Below are 14939 nucleotides of genomic sequence, written 5' to 3' on the forward strand. Positions count from 1 at the left end.
TCCTGAGCGAGGTATCAGAAATGTTTTAAAACAAATGCCTTATGGACGGTTTCCAACCACACATCAGCGGGTTCATCCAAAAACACTGTGTGACTCACAGAACTTTGAACACCAACCAATTGATGGACTGGGCCAGTCATGCAGAGGAGAACCATAGAAGAAAGAAGGGAATGGACAGCACAACAGCCATAGCAGCGCTGACTGCAGCCATAAGAGGAATGGCGACGTCTACTGAGACACACGAGTCCTCTGAGGTGTACGCTATGCAAAGAGAAGGAAAAAGGAGAGGTCAAAGAAGAGGTCAAGGTCAACAAAAAGGGGGACCAAGCCTGAAGTGCTACAACTGTGGGAAACCAGGACACCTGACTAGAGAATGCAGGAGTCCCAAGAAGTGTTTCAACTGCCAGAAAGAGGGACACATGGCACGTGAATGCCCCCTCCCGGACAGCCGGAAGGGAGGGAGCAACCGAGAACCACCAAGAGACCCCCCATTCAATCCACAATATGATCAATGACTATTAGAGGGAGAAGAAGATGAGGGTGATGAGCCAGAAGAACCACCAGACCCGGAGGAAGCATCATCAATCCAAGTTTTTGACCTCTCCATCTTAAATCTGGAAGACCGCTTAAGACCCAAACCATTTCGGTGGCTCAAAGTTGGGCCATTTAAAAAACCAACAAAATTTTCATGTGACACTGGAGCAGACCATTCGGTCCTGATAGATCCAGTTTAGGGAGTAAAAGCTTCCAGAAGACAAATCATAGTGATAGGAGCTGGAGGCCTAGCACAACGCGAACTATGGTCTCACCCGGTGTTGGTAGAGGATGAAGATGGCCAACAAATTGAAACCAAGTTTGTTATGAGCAACACCTGCTCTGTGAATCTAATGGGCAGAGACCTATTGACAGCACTGAGAATAAACCTGATTGCCACGGAAGATGCGATCAAACCAATCAAAACTATGGATGGACGCCTGTGTCAGCCAAGGAAACGGACCACCAGATGAATTTTATTCACTGGACCCTGACAACGTTGGTCCAACCTCAGTTGTCCGTGACCTAGAAAGAACTGCAACACTCTCAACCCTGCAACCCTGTTGCCAACTCCAGAAGATGGAGACCCGCACAGCTGCACAGACAAAACTGAAGTCTGCTGCAAGCCACGCCCAGATCTCAGAGACACTCCATTGGGAGTAGGTCACGTCGTCTATGTTGATGGGTCCTCATCCAGGACACCTGATGGAAAGAACAATACAGGCTATGCAGTGGTAACAGAAGAGGCAATACTCAAAGCGGGAAAGCTCCCTGGCAACTGGTCAGCGCAGGCAGCAGAAATCGTGGCACTCACAGAAGCATGCAAACTCTTCCAAGCTCAAGAGGTCACGATATATACGGACAGCCAATATGCCTATTCAACGCTCCACGTCTTGCTGCACAATAGGCCAGGAGAGGCATGCAAACATCAAGTGGAAAACCAGTCCAGCATGCTGACCTGCTCAAAGCCTTACTCCAAGCAGTTCTACTCCCAAGGAGAATTGCTGTCTGTAAGTGCAAAGCCCACACGAAAGCCACAGATCCAGTCTCCCAAGGGAATGCTAAAGCTGACCAAGCAGCAAAACAAGCAGCGATGGGAACCAGCCACACCCATGTTCAAGAAGAAGCAGACAGCACAGATGAAGATAAGTGTGAACGAACGACACATCCTTCGCAGAAGCAAGACATCATCCCTCTCCAAGTTCTGAAGGACATGCAGGACAATGCCCCGACGAATGAAAAGCAACAGTGGACTGCAGCAGGAGCAAAAATGAACGGCCTGGGCATTTACAGAGTTTTGGACAAACCCTGCCTCCCTCGGAGTCTTTTTCAAGCAGTGGCTAAATTGAGTCATGGGCCAAGCCATGTCTCAACAGGGGGCATGGTGGGGATAGTAGAAAATAACTTCTACTGTACTAAAGGCCTCATTACCTATTTTAAAAATTTTTGCAGATCGTGCCTCACATGCTGCAAACACAATGCTCAGGGAAATGTCAGACCTACAAGAGGGAAGTGCCCACAAGGGTCTTACCCATTTGAAATCATCCACATGGATTTCATAGAACTAAACAGATCCGGTCCACACAAACACTGCTTAGTAATAGTGGACTCATTCTCAAAATGGGTAGAAATCTTCCCAGCAAAAAAGCCAGATGCACTGACAGTAGCAAAAGCTATATGTAAAAACATCATCCCAGATCACGGTATTCCAAGAGTTATTTGGAGTGACAATGGGTCACATTTTGTTAACCAAATTATTGGAGAAATGGCCCAACATCGAGGGATCAGCCTAAAACATCACTGTGCTTATCATCCACAGAGTGCAGGACTAGTGGAGAGAACTAATGGCACTATCAAACTTAGACTCAAAAAGACCATGGAAGAAACAGGGAAACCATGGCCAGAGTGTTTGCCCTTAGTCAAAACATACATGAGAATAGTTCCAACAGTAACAGGCATCACACCTTTTGAACCAGTAAAAGGAAGACCTTTTCATCTTCCATTATGGGAAGCGTCAGGAGTACAGGAGGAAAAAGGGGAACTTGACCCATGACAGACTGGCTGCTTAGACTTTTCCAAAATGACAATGTGAAAAGAGCAAATGATCTGCCAGGTCCTTCTCTCCCTTCCACACAGGAATCGCTGACTCCAGGAGACCAGGTGCTGATAAAGGTCATCAAGAGGAAGTGCTAGTCCAGCCCGAGGTGAGAAGGCCCATTCACAGTGCTCCTGACCACACCCACAGTCGTCAAAATCGCGGAGAGAGAGACGTGGATTCACCAGTCTCACACCAAAAAGGACCATCCTGTCATTTAAAGCAGCTACGACCCGGTATAAATACTGACTGATTTCCTACTGTCTACGGGTGCGGTACTGAGAACCAAACCCCACCGGTGAGGACATGTGCTAGTAACCTCTGTCCTCCGCTTTCTTTCCCTCTTTATTTAGGTTTACTGTGTTCCCTGCCATTTTTTATTTGATTCCCTTCTCAGCCAGGCCATGAGGTTGTCGCTCCAAGCGGAGGGCAGGGGAGGAATTTTTCCCTACTAAGAGGGTTTTCGCCTCCCCCTGACTGGGTACCTATGTTGGGCATTATTATGATGTTGTGCTCTAAAACCTGTTATACGACTGAGCTCAATTGATGTTCCAAAAATCCACAACAGGGGGGAAAAGTAAGATAAGCTTACACATTTCACAGAGGCCTGTGAAATGTATCACCTCATGTGTCATAAATCTCTTTTAATGACTCTGTTGCTGTGCAGGGATGCGTGTGTGTGCTGTTTGTCTATGGGAAGTTTCAGAGCTCAAGGTGAGTGCAAATTTATGATAGCTGCATTCTTGTGGGTTTTTGTAACAGGAAGAACTGTGTCTACTCAGAGGACACCCGGCCTCGAGAAGATTAACTGTCTCTGTATAACAACTTTACTTGTCTTGTGAAACCTGGTCTCCCCCACCCTATGTGTGGAGCTCAATAAAATGTGTGGTTTTGGGGAGACTCGGAGAGAGTCTTACGGGCGGGCTTGGAGGATATGTTCTTCTTCCCCCGAACTTTCCCCAAACTGCAGTTTGGTAAAAAATAACTCTGCCTCTGTCTCAATCATTTTATCCTGGTGCCGTGAGCTTCTGGGTCCACATTGAGTGAGAAGTCCGTGCTTTGGACCTAACAGTGTGTGTGTGTGTGTGTGTGTGTGTGCCTGCGGACATCGACCCCCCTGCGCCACGCCACCGCGCCCCCAGAAGCCTCGTGCAGGCATGCGGCGACTCCTGTACCGGGCGTCCGCCCAGTCCTCGTCATCCTCCCAATACCGCCCCATCTTCGCGTTTTCCTCGTGTTCGGCAAGCAGCGGAATGTCTTTTTATAATTTTTTTAAGGCACCTGTTGTGTCTATTATACAAAGTCTATTCTCTACAGTCCAGGTCTCCTAATAAAGTGTTCAAGAACGTTTCTTGTCTTCATGAACAACCGTTTTATATATACACACTTGTTTCATGAATTTATACTAACATCACATCAGGTTTCTAACAGTGAAATCAGTCTGTGTATGTTAGACAATGCGTTCTATGTGTGCTATACGTCAACGTTTAGGCTATATAATTAGCCTCTATCAATACGGAAGCACACTGCTAACTTTCTAAACATTGATATTGCTAATCACGTTAAACACAAATCAGGGCAGGTGGCCGGATTCCGGTCCACCGACCTACATGCACCCGGTGGCTGCTACTAATGCGGATTTTTTTTTTTTTTTTAATCCGAGGCCCAATAACCCTTTGCAGCAGAGAAGTACCTCCTCGCATGCGCATTGTTCCGGACGGGTCCTCCACACAGGAAGCGCTGACCCCTCCTGACGGAGTTCTTCCTCTCTCGTCCTGCTCGGCATCCTTCCCACAGTCGCCATCAGGTGGGTATGCAGGGGTACTGCCAGACTCAAAGCATCGCTTTTTTTTTTTTTTTCCCAGCGCAGGCGCGAGTGAAGACAAACACCACAGTAGGTCCTAGACGGGGAAAGGAAATCACGGCATCCCGTAGGAAGCACTTCTACAATGCATACAATATTTTAAACATTGTACAAATGATGTTTAAAACCCTGGCTGTCTAAATAACTCCTGTGTTGCCGTTTTGCCGCGCAAGCACGTATGAGTATCAGGGTTTATATATATATATATATATATATATATATATATATATATATATATATATATACACACACATAACCAAGAAAACATGCATTGACGCATAGACCCTTTTTTACACATATATGTAATTTAGTCTGTCTCCCTGGCCTCAAGGTCTGTGATTCATTGGCCCCCAGGAGATGTCTCCGTTCGGGCCTGTAAGACAAAGAAGACATGAGATTTCGCGTTCCCCCTTGTCCCCGTGCGCGCGGAGGGGCGATTTCGGGTGAGGGCTGGAATGGTGTGTCTGTGTGTGTGTGTGTGTGTGCCTGCGGACATCGACCCACCCCTGCGCCACGCCATCACGCCCCCAGAAGCCTCGTGCAGGCATGCGGCGCCTCCTGTACCGGGCGTCCGCCCAGTCCTCGTCATCCTCCCAATACCGCCCCATCTTCCCGTTTTCCTCGTGTTCGGCAAGCAGCAGAATGTCTTTTTATAATTTTTATAAAGGCACCTGTTGTGCCTATTAAACAAAGTCTATTCTGTACAGTCCAGGTGTCCTAATAAAGTGTTCAAGAACGTTTCTTGTCTTCATGAACAACCATCGTTTTATATATACACACTTGTTTCATAAATTTATACAAACATCACATCAGGTTTCAAACAGTGAAATCAGTCTGTGTATGTTAGCCAATGCGTTCTATGTGTGCTGTACGTCAACGTTTAGGTGATATGCTCAGCCTCTATCAATACGGAAGCACACTGCTAACTTTCTAAACATTGATATTGCTAATCATGTTAAACACAAATCAGGGCAGGTGGCCGGATTCCGGTCCACCGACTTACATGCACCCGGTGGCTGCTCCTAACGCGGATTTCTTTTTTTTTCCATCCGAGGCCCAAAAACCCTTTGCAGCAGAGAAGTACCTCCTCGCAGGTGCATGCGCATTGTTCCGGACGGGTCCTCCATACAGGAAATCCTGACCCCTCCTGACGGAGTTCTTCCTCTCTCGTCCTGCTCGGCATCCTTCCCACAGTGTCCATCTGGTGGGTCTGCAGAGGTACTGCCAGCCTCGAAGCATCGCTTTTTTTTTTCCACCGCAGGCGCGAGTGAAGACAAACACCACGGTAGGTCCTGGACGGGGCAATGAAATCACGGCATCCCGTAGGAAGCACTCCTACGATATATACAATATTTCAATGTACAAATGATGTTTAAAACCCTGGCTGTCTAAATAACTCCTGTGTTGTCATTTTGCCGCGCAAGCACGTGTGAGTATCAGGGTATATATATATATATATATATATATATATATATATATATATATATATATATAGTAAGTTTCTTTCGGCTTGTCCCATTCGGGGTCGCCACAGCGTGTCATCTCAGATGAACGCACATATGTTTGGCACAATTTTTACGCCGGATGCCCTTCCTGACGCAACCCTTCTCAGGGAGTGGAGGCCCCAGTGGGATACGAACCCACAACCCCTGGTTTATCAAACCAGTGCTCTAACCACTGAGCTACAGGGCCTCTTATATATATATATATATATATATATATAATATATATATATATACACACACACACACACACACACACACACACACACACACACGCACACACATAACCAAGAAAAGATGCATTGACGCATAGACCCTTTTATACACATATATGTAATTTAGTCTGTCTCCCTGGCCTCAAGATCTGTGATTCACTGGCCCCCAGGAAATGTCTCCGTTCGGGCCTATAAGACAAAGAAGACATGAGATTTTGCTTTCCCCCTCCTCCCTGTGCGCGCGGAGGGGTCATTTTGGGTTAGGGCTGGAATGGTGTGTGTGTGTGTGTGTGTGTGTCTGCGGACATCGACCCACCCTGCGCCACGCCATCGTGCCCCCAGAAGCCTCGTGTAGGCCTGCGGCGCCTCCTGTACCGGGTGTCCGCCCAGTCCTCGTCATCCTCCAATACTGCCCCATCTTCCCGTTTTCCTCGTGTTCGGCAAGCAGCGGAATGTCTTTTTATAATTTTTATAAAGGCACCTGTTCTTCTTCTTCTTTTCCTTTCGGCTTGTCCCGTTAGGGGTCGCCACAGCGTGTCATCTTTTGCCATCTTAGCCTATCTCCTGCATCTTCCTCTCGAACCCCAACTGCCCTCATGTCTTCACTCACCACATCCATAAACCTTCTCTTTGGTCTTCCTCTCGCCCTTTTGCCTGGGAGCTCCATCCTCAGCATCCTTCTACCAATATACTCACTCTCTCGCCTCTGAACATGTCCAAACCATCGAAGTCTGCTCTCTCGAATCTTGTCTCCAAAACATCCAGCTTTGGCTGTCCCTCTAATGAGCTAATTGTAATCCTATCCAACCTGGTCACTCCGAGCGAGAACCTCAACATCTTCATTTCTGCCACCTCCAGTTCAGCTTCCTGTTGTTTCTTCAGTGCCACCGTCTCTAATCCGTACATCATGGCCGGCCTCACCACTGTTTTGTAAACTTTGCCCTTCATCCTAGCAGACACTCTTCTGTCACATAACACACCAGACACCTTTCGCCAGCTGTTCCAACCTGCTTGGACCCGTTTCTTCACTTCCTGACCACACTCTCCATTGCTCTGTATTGTTGACCCCAAGTATTTGAAGTCGTCCACCCTCGCTATCTCTTCTCCCTGTAGCCTCACTCTTCCCCCTCTACTTTTCTCATTCACGCACATATATTCTGTTTTACTTCGGCTAATCTTCATTCCTCTCCTTTCCAGTGCATGTCTCCATCTTTCCAATTGTTCCTCTGCGTGCTCCCTGCTTTCACTGCATATGACAATATCATCTGCGAACATCATGGTCCAAGGGGATTCCAGTCTAACCTCATCTGTCAGCCTATCCATTACCACTGCAAACAGGAAGGGGCTCAGAGCTGATCCCTGATGCAGTCCCACCTCCACCTTAAATTCCTCTGTCACACCTAAGGCACACCTCACCATTGTTCTGCTGCCATCATACATGTCCTGTACTATTTTAACATACTTCTCTGCCACACCAGACTTACGCATGCAGTACCACAGATCCTCTCTTGGTACTCTGTCATAGGCTTTCTCTAGATCCACAAAGACACAATGTAGCTCCTTCTGACCTTCTCTGTACTTTTCCACGAGCATCCTCAAGGCAAATAATGCATCTGTGGTACTCTTTCTAGGCATGAAACCATACTGTTGCTCGCAGATACTTACTTCTGTCCTGAGTCTAGCCTCCACTACTCTTTCCCATAACTTCATTGTGTGGCTCATCAACTTTATTCCTCTATAGTTCCCACAGCTCTGAACATCCCCTTTGTTCTTAAAAATGGGAACTAGAACACTTTTCCTCCATTCTTCAGGCATCTTTTCGCCCGCTAGTATTCTGTTGAATAAGTTGGTCAAAAACTCCACAGCCATCTCTCCAAATTGCTTCCATACCTCTACCGGTATGTCATCAGGACCAACTGCCTTTCCATTTTTCATCCTTTGTAGTGCCTTTCTGACTTCCCCCTTAGTAATCATTTCCACTTCCTGGTCCTTCACTCTTGCCTCTTCAACTCTTCCTTCTCTCTCATTTTCTTCATTCATCAACTTCTCAAAGTATTCTTTCCATCTATTTAGTACACTACCGGCACCAGTCAACACATTTCCATCTCTATCCTTAATCACCCTTACCTGCTGCACATCCTTCCCATCTCTATCTCTCTGTCTGGCCAACCTGTAGAGATCCTTTTCTCCTTCTTTCGTGTCCAACCTGGTGTACATGTCTTCATATGCCTCTTGTTTAGCCTTTGCCACCTCTACCTTTGCCCTACGTCGCATCTCGATGTACTCCTTTCGCCTCTCCTCAGTCCTCTCAGTATCCCACTTCTTCTTCGCTAATCTCTTTCCTTGTATGACTCCTGTATTTTGGGGTTCCACCACCAAGTCTCCTTCTCCCCTTTCCTACCAGATGACACACCAAGTACTCTCCTGCCTGTCTCTCTGATCACCTTGGCTGTCGTCGTCCAGTCTTCCGGGAGCTTCGGTTGTCCATCGAGAGCCTGTCTCACCTCTTTCCGGAAGGCCGCACGACATTCTTCCTTTCTCAGCTTCCACCACATGGTTCTCTGCTCTACCTTTGTCTTCTTAATCTTCCTACCCACCACCAGAATCATCCTACATACTACCATCCTATGCTGTCGAGCTACACTCTCCCCTACCACTACTTTACAGTCAGTAACCTCCTTCAGATTACATCGTCTGCACAAAATATAATCTACCTGCGTGGTTCTACCTCCGCTCTTGTAGGTCACTATATGTTCCTCCCTCTTCTGGAAATAAGTGTTCACTACAGCCATCTCCATCCTTTTTGCAAAGTCCACCACCATCTGCCCTTCAAAGTTCCTTTCCTGGATGCCGTACTTACCCATCACTTCTTCATCGCCCCAGTTTCCTTTACCAATGTCCATTACAATCTGCACCAATCACAACTCTCTCGCTGTCTGGGATGCTCAGAACTACTTCATCTAGTTCCTTCCAGAATTTCTCTTTCAACTCTAGGTCACATCCTACCTGTGGTGCATAGCCGCTAACCACATTATATATAACACCCTCAATTTCAAATTTTAGTCTCATCACTCGATCTGATACTCTTTTTACCTCCAAGACATTCTTAGCCAGCTCTTCCTTTAAAATAACCCCTACTCCATTTCTCTTCCCATCTACTCCGTGGTAGAATAATTTAAACCCTGCTCCCAAACTTCTAGCCTTACTACCTTTCCACCTGCTCTCTTGGATGCACAGAATATCAACCTTTCTCCTAATCATCATGTCAACCAACTCCTGTGCTTTTCCTGTCATAGTCCCAACATTCAAAGTCCCTACACTCAGTTGTAGGCTCTGTGCATTCCTCTTTTTCTTCTGACGCTGGATCCGGTTCCTCCTCCTCTTCTTTGTCTTCGACCCACAGTAGCTGAATTTCCACCGACGCCCTGTAGGTTAGCAGTGCCGGGGGCGGGCGGTTTAACCCGGGGCCACGACCGATCCGGTATGGGATTCTTTAGATGAACGCTCATATTTGTTTGGCACAGTTTTTACGCCGGATGCCCTTCCTGACGCAACCCTCTGCATTTATCCGGGCTTGGGACCGGCCTACAGATTGCACTGGTTTGTGCCCCCATAGGGCTGCATTATAAAGGCACCTGTTGTGCCTATGATAAAAAGTCTATTCTGTACAGTCCAGGTGTCCTAATAAAGTGTTCAAGATCTTTTCTTGTCTTCATGAACAACCATCGTTTTATATATACACACTTGTTTCATAAATTTATATGAAAACATTACATCAGGTTTCTAACAATGAAATCAGTCTGTGTATGTTAGCCAACGCGTTCTATGTGTGCTATACGTCAACGTTTAGGCTATATGCTGAGCCTCTATCAATACAGAAGCACACTGCAAACTTTCTAAACATTGATATTGCTAATCATGTTAAACCCAAATCAGGGCAGGTGGCCGGATTCCGGTCCACCGACTTACATGCACCCGGTGGCTGCTAGTAACGCGGATTTCTTTTTTTTTTTATCCGAGGCCCAAAAACCCTTTGCAGCAGAGAAGTACCTCGTCACATGCGCATTGTTACGGACGGGTCCTCCATACAGGAAGCCCTGACCCCTCCTGACTGAGTTCTTCCTCTCTCGTCCTGCTCGGCATCCTTCCCACAGTCGCCATCAGGTGGGTCTGCAGAGGTACTGCCAGCCTCGAAGCATCGCTTTTTTTTTTTTTCCACCGCAGGCTCGGGTTAAGACAAACACCACAGTAGGTCCTAGACGGGGAAAGGAAATCACAGCATCCCGTAGGAAGCACTTCTACAATGTTTACAATATTTTAAACATTGTACAAATGATTTTTAAAACCCTGGCTGTCTAAATAACTCCTGTGTTGCCGTTTTGCCGCGCAAGCACGTATGAGTATCAGGGTTTATATATATATATAATATATATATATATATATATATATAATATATATATATATATATACACACACACACACACACATAACCAAGAAAACATGCATTCACGCATAGACCCTTTCATACACATATATGGAATTTAGTCTGTCTCCCCATTCTCAAAGTCTGTGATTCATTGGCCCCCAGGAGATGTCTCCGTTCGGGCCTGTAAGACAAAGAAGACATGAGATTTCGCTTTCCCCCTCGTCCCCGTGCGCACGGAGGGCCGATTTCGGGTTAGGGCTGGAATGGTGTGTGTGTGTGTGTGTGTGTGTGCCTGCAGACATCGACCCACCCCTGCGCCACGCCATCGTGCCCCCAGAAGCCTCGTGTAGGCCTGCGGCGCCTCCTGTACCGGGCGTCCGGCCAGTCCTCGTAATCCTCCCATTACCGCCCCATCTTCCCGTTTTCTTTATATTCGCAAGCAGCGGAATGTCTTTTTATAATTTTTATAAAGGCACCTATTGTGCCTATGATACAGTCTATTCTGTACAGTCCAGGTGTCCTAATAAAGTGTTCAAGATCGTTTCTTGTCTTCATGAACAACCATCGTTTTATATATACACACTTGTTTCATAAATTGATATGAAAACATTACATCAGGTTTCTAACAATGAAATCAGTCTGTGTATGTTAGCCAACGCGTTCTATGTGTGCTATATGTCAACGTTTAGGCTATATGCTGAGCCTCTATCAATACGGAAGCACACTGCGAACTTTCTAAACATTGATATTGCTAATCATGTTAAACACAAATCAGGGCAGGTGGCCGGATTCCGGTCCACCGACTTACATGCACCCGGTGGCTGCTACTAACGCGGATTTCTTTTTTTTTTGTTCATCCGAGGCCCAAAAACCCTTTGCAGCAGAGAAGTACCTCCTCGCATGTGCATTGTTCCGGACGGGTCCTCCATACAGGAAATCCTGACCCCTCCTGACGGAGTTCTTCCTATCTCGTCCTGCTCGGCATCCTTTCCACAGTGTCCATCTGGTGGGTCTGCAGAGGTACTGCCAGCCTCGAAGCATCGCTTTTTTTTTTTCTCCACCGCAGGCGCGAGTGAAGACAAACACCACAGTAGGTCCTAGACGGGACAATGAAATCACGGCATCCCGTAGGAAGCACTCCTACGATATATACAATATTTGAATATACAAATGATGTTTAAAACCCTGGCTGTCTAAACAACTCCTGTGTTGCCGTTTTGCCGCGCAAGCACGTATGAGTATCAGGGTTTATATATATATATTTATATATACACACACACATAACCAAGAAAACATGCATTGACGCATCGACCCTTTTTTACACATATATGTAATTTAGTCTGTCTCCCTGGCCTCAAGGTCTGTGATTCATTGGCCCCCAGGAGATGTCTCCGTTCGGGCCTGTAAGACAAAGAAGACATGAGATTTTGCGTTCCCCCTCGTCCCCGTGCGCGCGGAGGAGCAATCGGGTGAGGACTGGAATGGTGTGTGTGTGTGTGTGCCTGCGAACATCGACCCACCCCTGCGCCACGCCATCGCGCCCCCAGAAGCCTCGTGTAGGCCTGCGGCGCCTCCTGTACTGGGCGTCTGCCCAGTCCTCATCATCCTCCCAATACCGCCCCATCTTCCCGTTTTCCTCGTGTTCGGCAAGCAGCGGAATGTCTTTTTATAATTTTTATAAAGGCACCTGTTGTGCCTATTATACAAAGTCTATTCTGTGCAGTCCATGTGTGCTAATAAAGTGTTCAAGAACGTTTCTTGTCTTCATGAACAACCATCGTTTTATAGATACACACTTGTTTCATAAATTTATACAAACATTACATCAGGTTTATAACAGTGAAATCAGTCTGGGTATGTTAGCCAATGCGTTCTATGTGTGCTATACGTCAACGTTTAGGCTATATGCTTAGCCTCTATCAATACGGAAGGACACTGCTAACTTTCTAAACATTGATATTGCTAATCATGTTAAACACAAATCAGGTCAGGTGGCCGGATTCCGGTCCACCGACTTACATGCACCCAGTGGCTGCTCCTAACGCGGATTTCTTTTTTTTCCAGCCGAGGCCCAAAAACCTTTTGCAGCAGAGAAGTACCTCCTCGCATGCGCATTGTTCCGGATGCGTCCTCCATCCAGGAAGCCCTGACCCCTCCTGACGGAGTTCTTCCTATCTCGTCCTTCTCGGCATCCTTCCCACAGTCGCCATCAGGTGGGTCTGCAGAGGTACTGCCAGACTCGAAGCATCGCTTTTTTTTTTTTTTCACCGCAGGCGCGGGTTAAGACAAACACCACAGTAGGTCCTAGACGGGGAAAGGAAATCACGGCATCCCGTAGGAAGCACTCCTACAATATATACAATATTTTAAACAATGTACAAATGATGTTTAAAACCCTGGCTGTCTAAATAACTCCTGTGTTGCCGTTTTGCCGCGCAAGCACGTATGAGTATCAGGGTTTATATATTATATATATATATATATATAATATATATACACACACATAACACAACCAAGAAAACATGCATTCACGCATAGACCTTTCATACACATATATGGAATTTAGTCTGTCTCCCCATTCTCAAGGTCTGTGATTCATTGGCCCCCAGGAGATGTCTCCGTTCCGGCTTGTAAGACAAAGAAGACATGAGATTTCGCTTTCCCCCTCGTCCCCGTGCGCACGGAGGGGCGATTTCGGGTTAGGGCTGGAATGGTGTGTGTGTGTGTGTGCCTGCGGACATCGACCCACCCTGCGCCACGCTATCGCGCCCCCAGAAGACTCGTGTAGGCCTGCGTCGCCTCCTGTACCGGGCGTCCACCCAGTCCTCGTAATCCTCCCATTACCGCCCCATCTTCCCGTTTTCCTCGTGTTCGGCAAGCAGCGGAATGTCTTTTTATAATTTTTATAAAGGCACCTGTTGTGCCTATGATACAGTCTATTCTGTACAGTCCAGGTCTCCTAATAAAGTGCTCAAGAACGTTTCTTGTCTTCATGAACAACCGTTTTATATATACACAGTTGTTTCATAAATTTATACAAACATTACATCAGGTTTCTAACAATGAAATCAGTCTGTGTATGTTAGCCAACGCGTTCTATGAGTGCAATATGTCAACGTTTTGGCTACATGCTTAGCCTCTATCAATCCGGAAGCACACTGCTAACTTTCTAAACATCGATATTGCTAATCATGTTAAACACAAATGATGGCGGGTGGCCGGATTCCAGTCCACCGACTTACATGCACCCGGTGGCTGCTCCTAACGCGGAGTTCCTTTTTGTATTCGAGGCCCAAAAACCCTTTGCAGCGGAGAAGTACCTCCTCGCAGGCGCATTGTTAGGGAGCGCGGGCATGAACCAGGCATGGTATGCGGGTGAAGGACACCCGCACGCGGGCTACCAACCTACTGGTAGCGCAGGCTGGGTGAATGAAATATGTGACTTCAGCACTGGGTGTTCTAGTTGGATGAATGACAACCATGACTTCCACACTTAGGGTACACAGGCATGAACCAGGCATGGTATGCGGGTGAAGGACACCCGCAAGCGGGCTAAGGACACCCGCAAGCAGGTTTGCAGCGCAATGGTTGTGCTGGATGGATAAAAGGCAACCATGACTCCAAACTTAGGGTTTGCGGGCATGAACCAGGCATGGTATGCAGAGGGGAACGCACCCAACCGGGCTTAAAGCGCACTAGTTGAATGACAAGCATGACTTCCACACTTTGGGTGCACGGGCATGAAACAGGCATGGGATGCGATGGGAAGACGCACCCAAGAGGGCTTCCAGTGCACTGATTGTGCTCGATGGATGAAAGGCAACCATGACTTCCACACTTTGGGTGCACGGACATGGACCAGGCATGGTATGCGGGTGAAGGGCACCCGCAAGCGTGCTTGCATTGCGACGGTTGTGCTGGATGGATGAAAGGCAACCATGACTTTAACACTTAGGGCGACGGGAATGAACAACGCATGTTATGTGAAGGACACCCGCAACCGGGTTTCTAGCGCACTGGTTGTGCTGGCTGGATGAATGGCAACCATGACTTCCCCACTTAGTTTGCGCGGACCTTAACCAGGCATGATATGCGGGTGAGGGACACCCGCATGCGGGCTTCAAACCCACTGGTAGCGCGGGCTGGGTGAATGAAATATGTGACTTCCGCACTGTTTGTTCTACTTGGATGAATGACAACCATGACTTCCACACTTAGGGTGCGCAGGCATGAACCAGGTATTGTATGCGGGTGAAGGAGACCCGCAAGCGGGCGAAGGACATCCGCAATCAGGCTTGCAGCG

The sequence above is a fragment of the Syngnathoides biaculeatus genome, chromosome 19 (genome assembly GCF_019802595.1).
Source record: "Syngnathoides biaculeatus isolate LvHL_M chromosome 19, ASM1980259v1, whole genome shotgun sequence".
Lineage (NCBI taxonomy): Eukaryota > Metazoa > Chordata > Actinopteri > Syngnathiformes > Syngnathidae > Syngnathoides > Syngnathoides biaculeatus.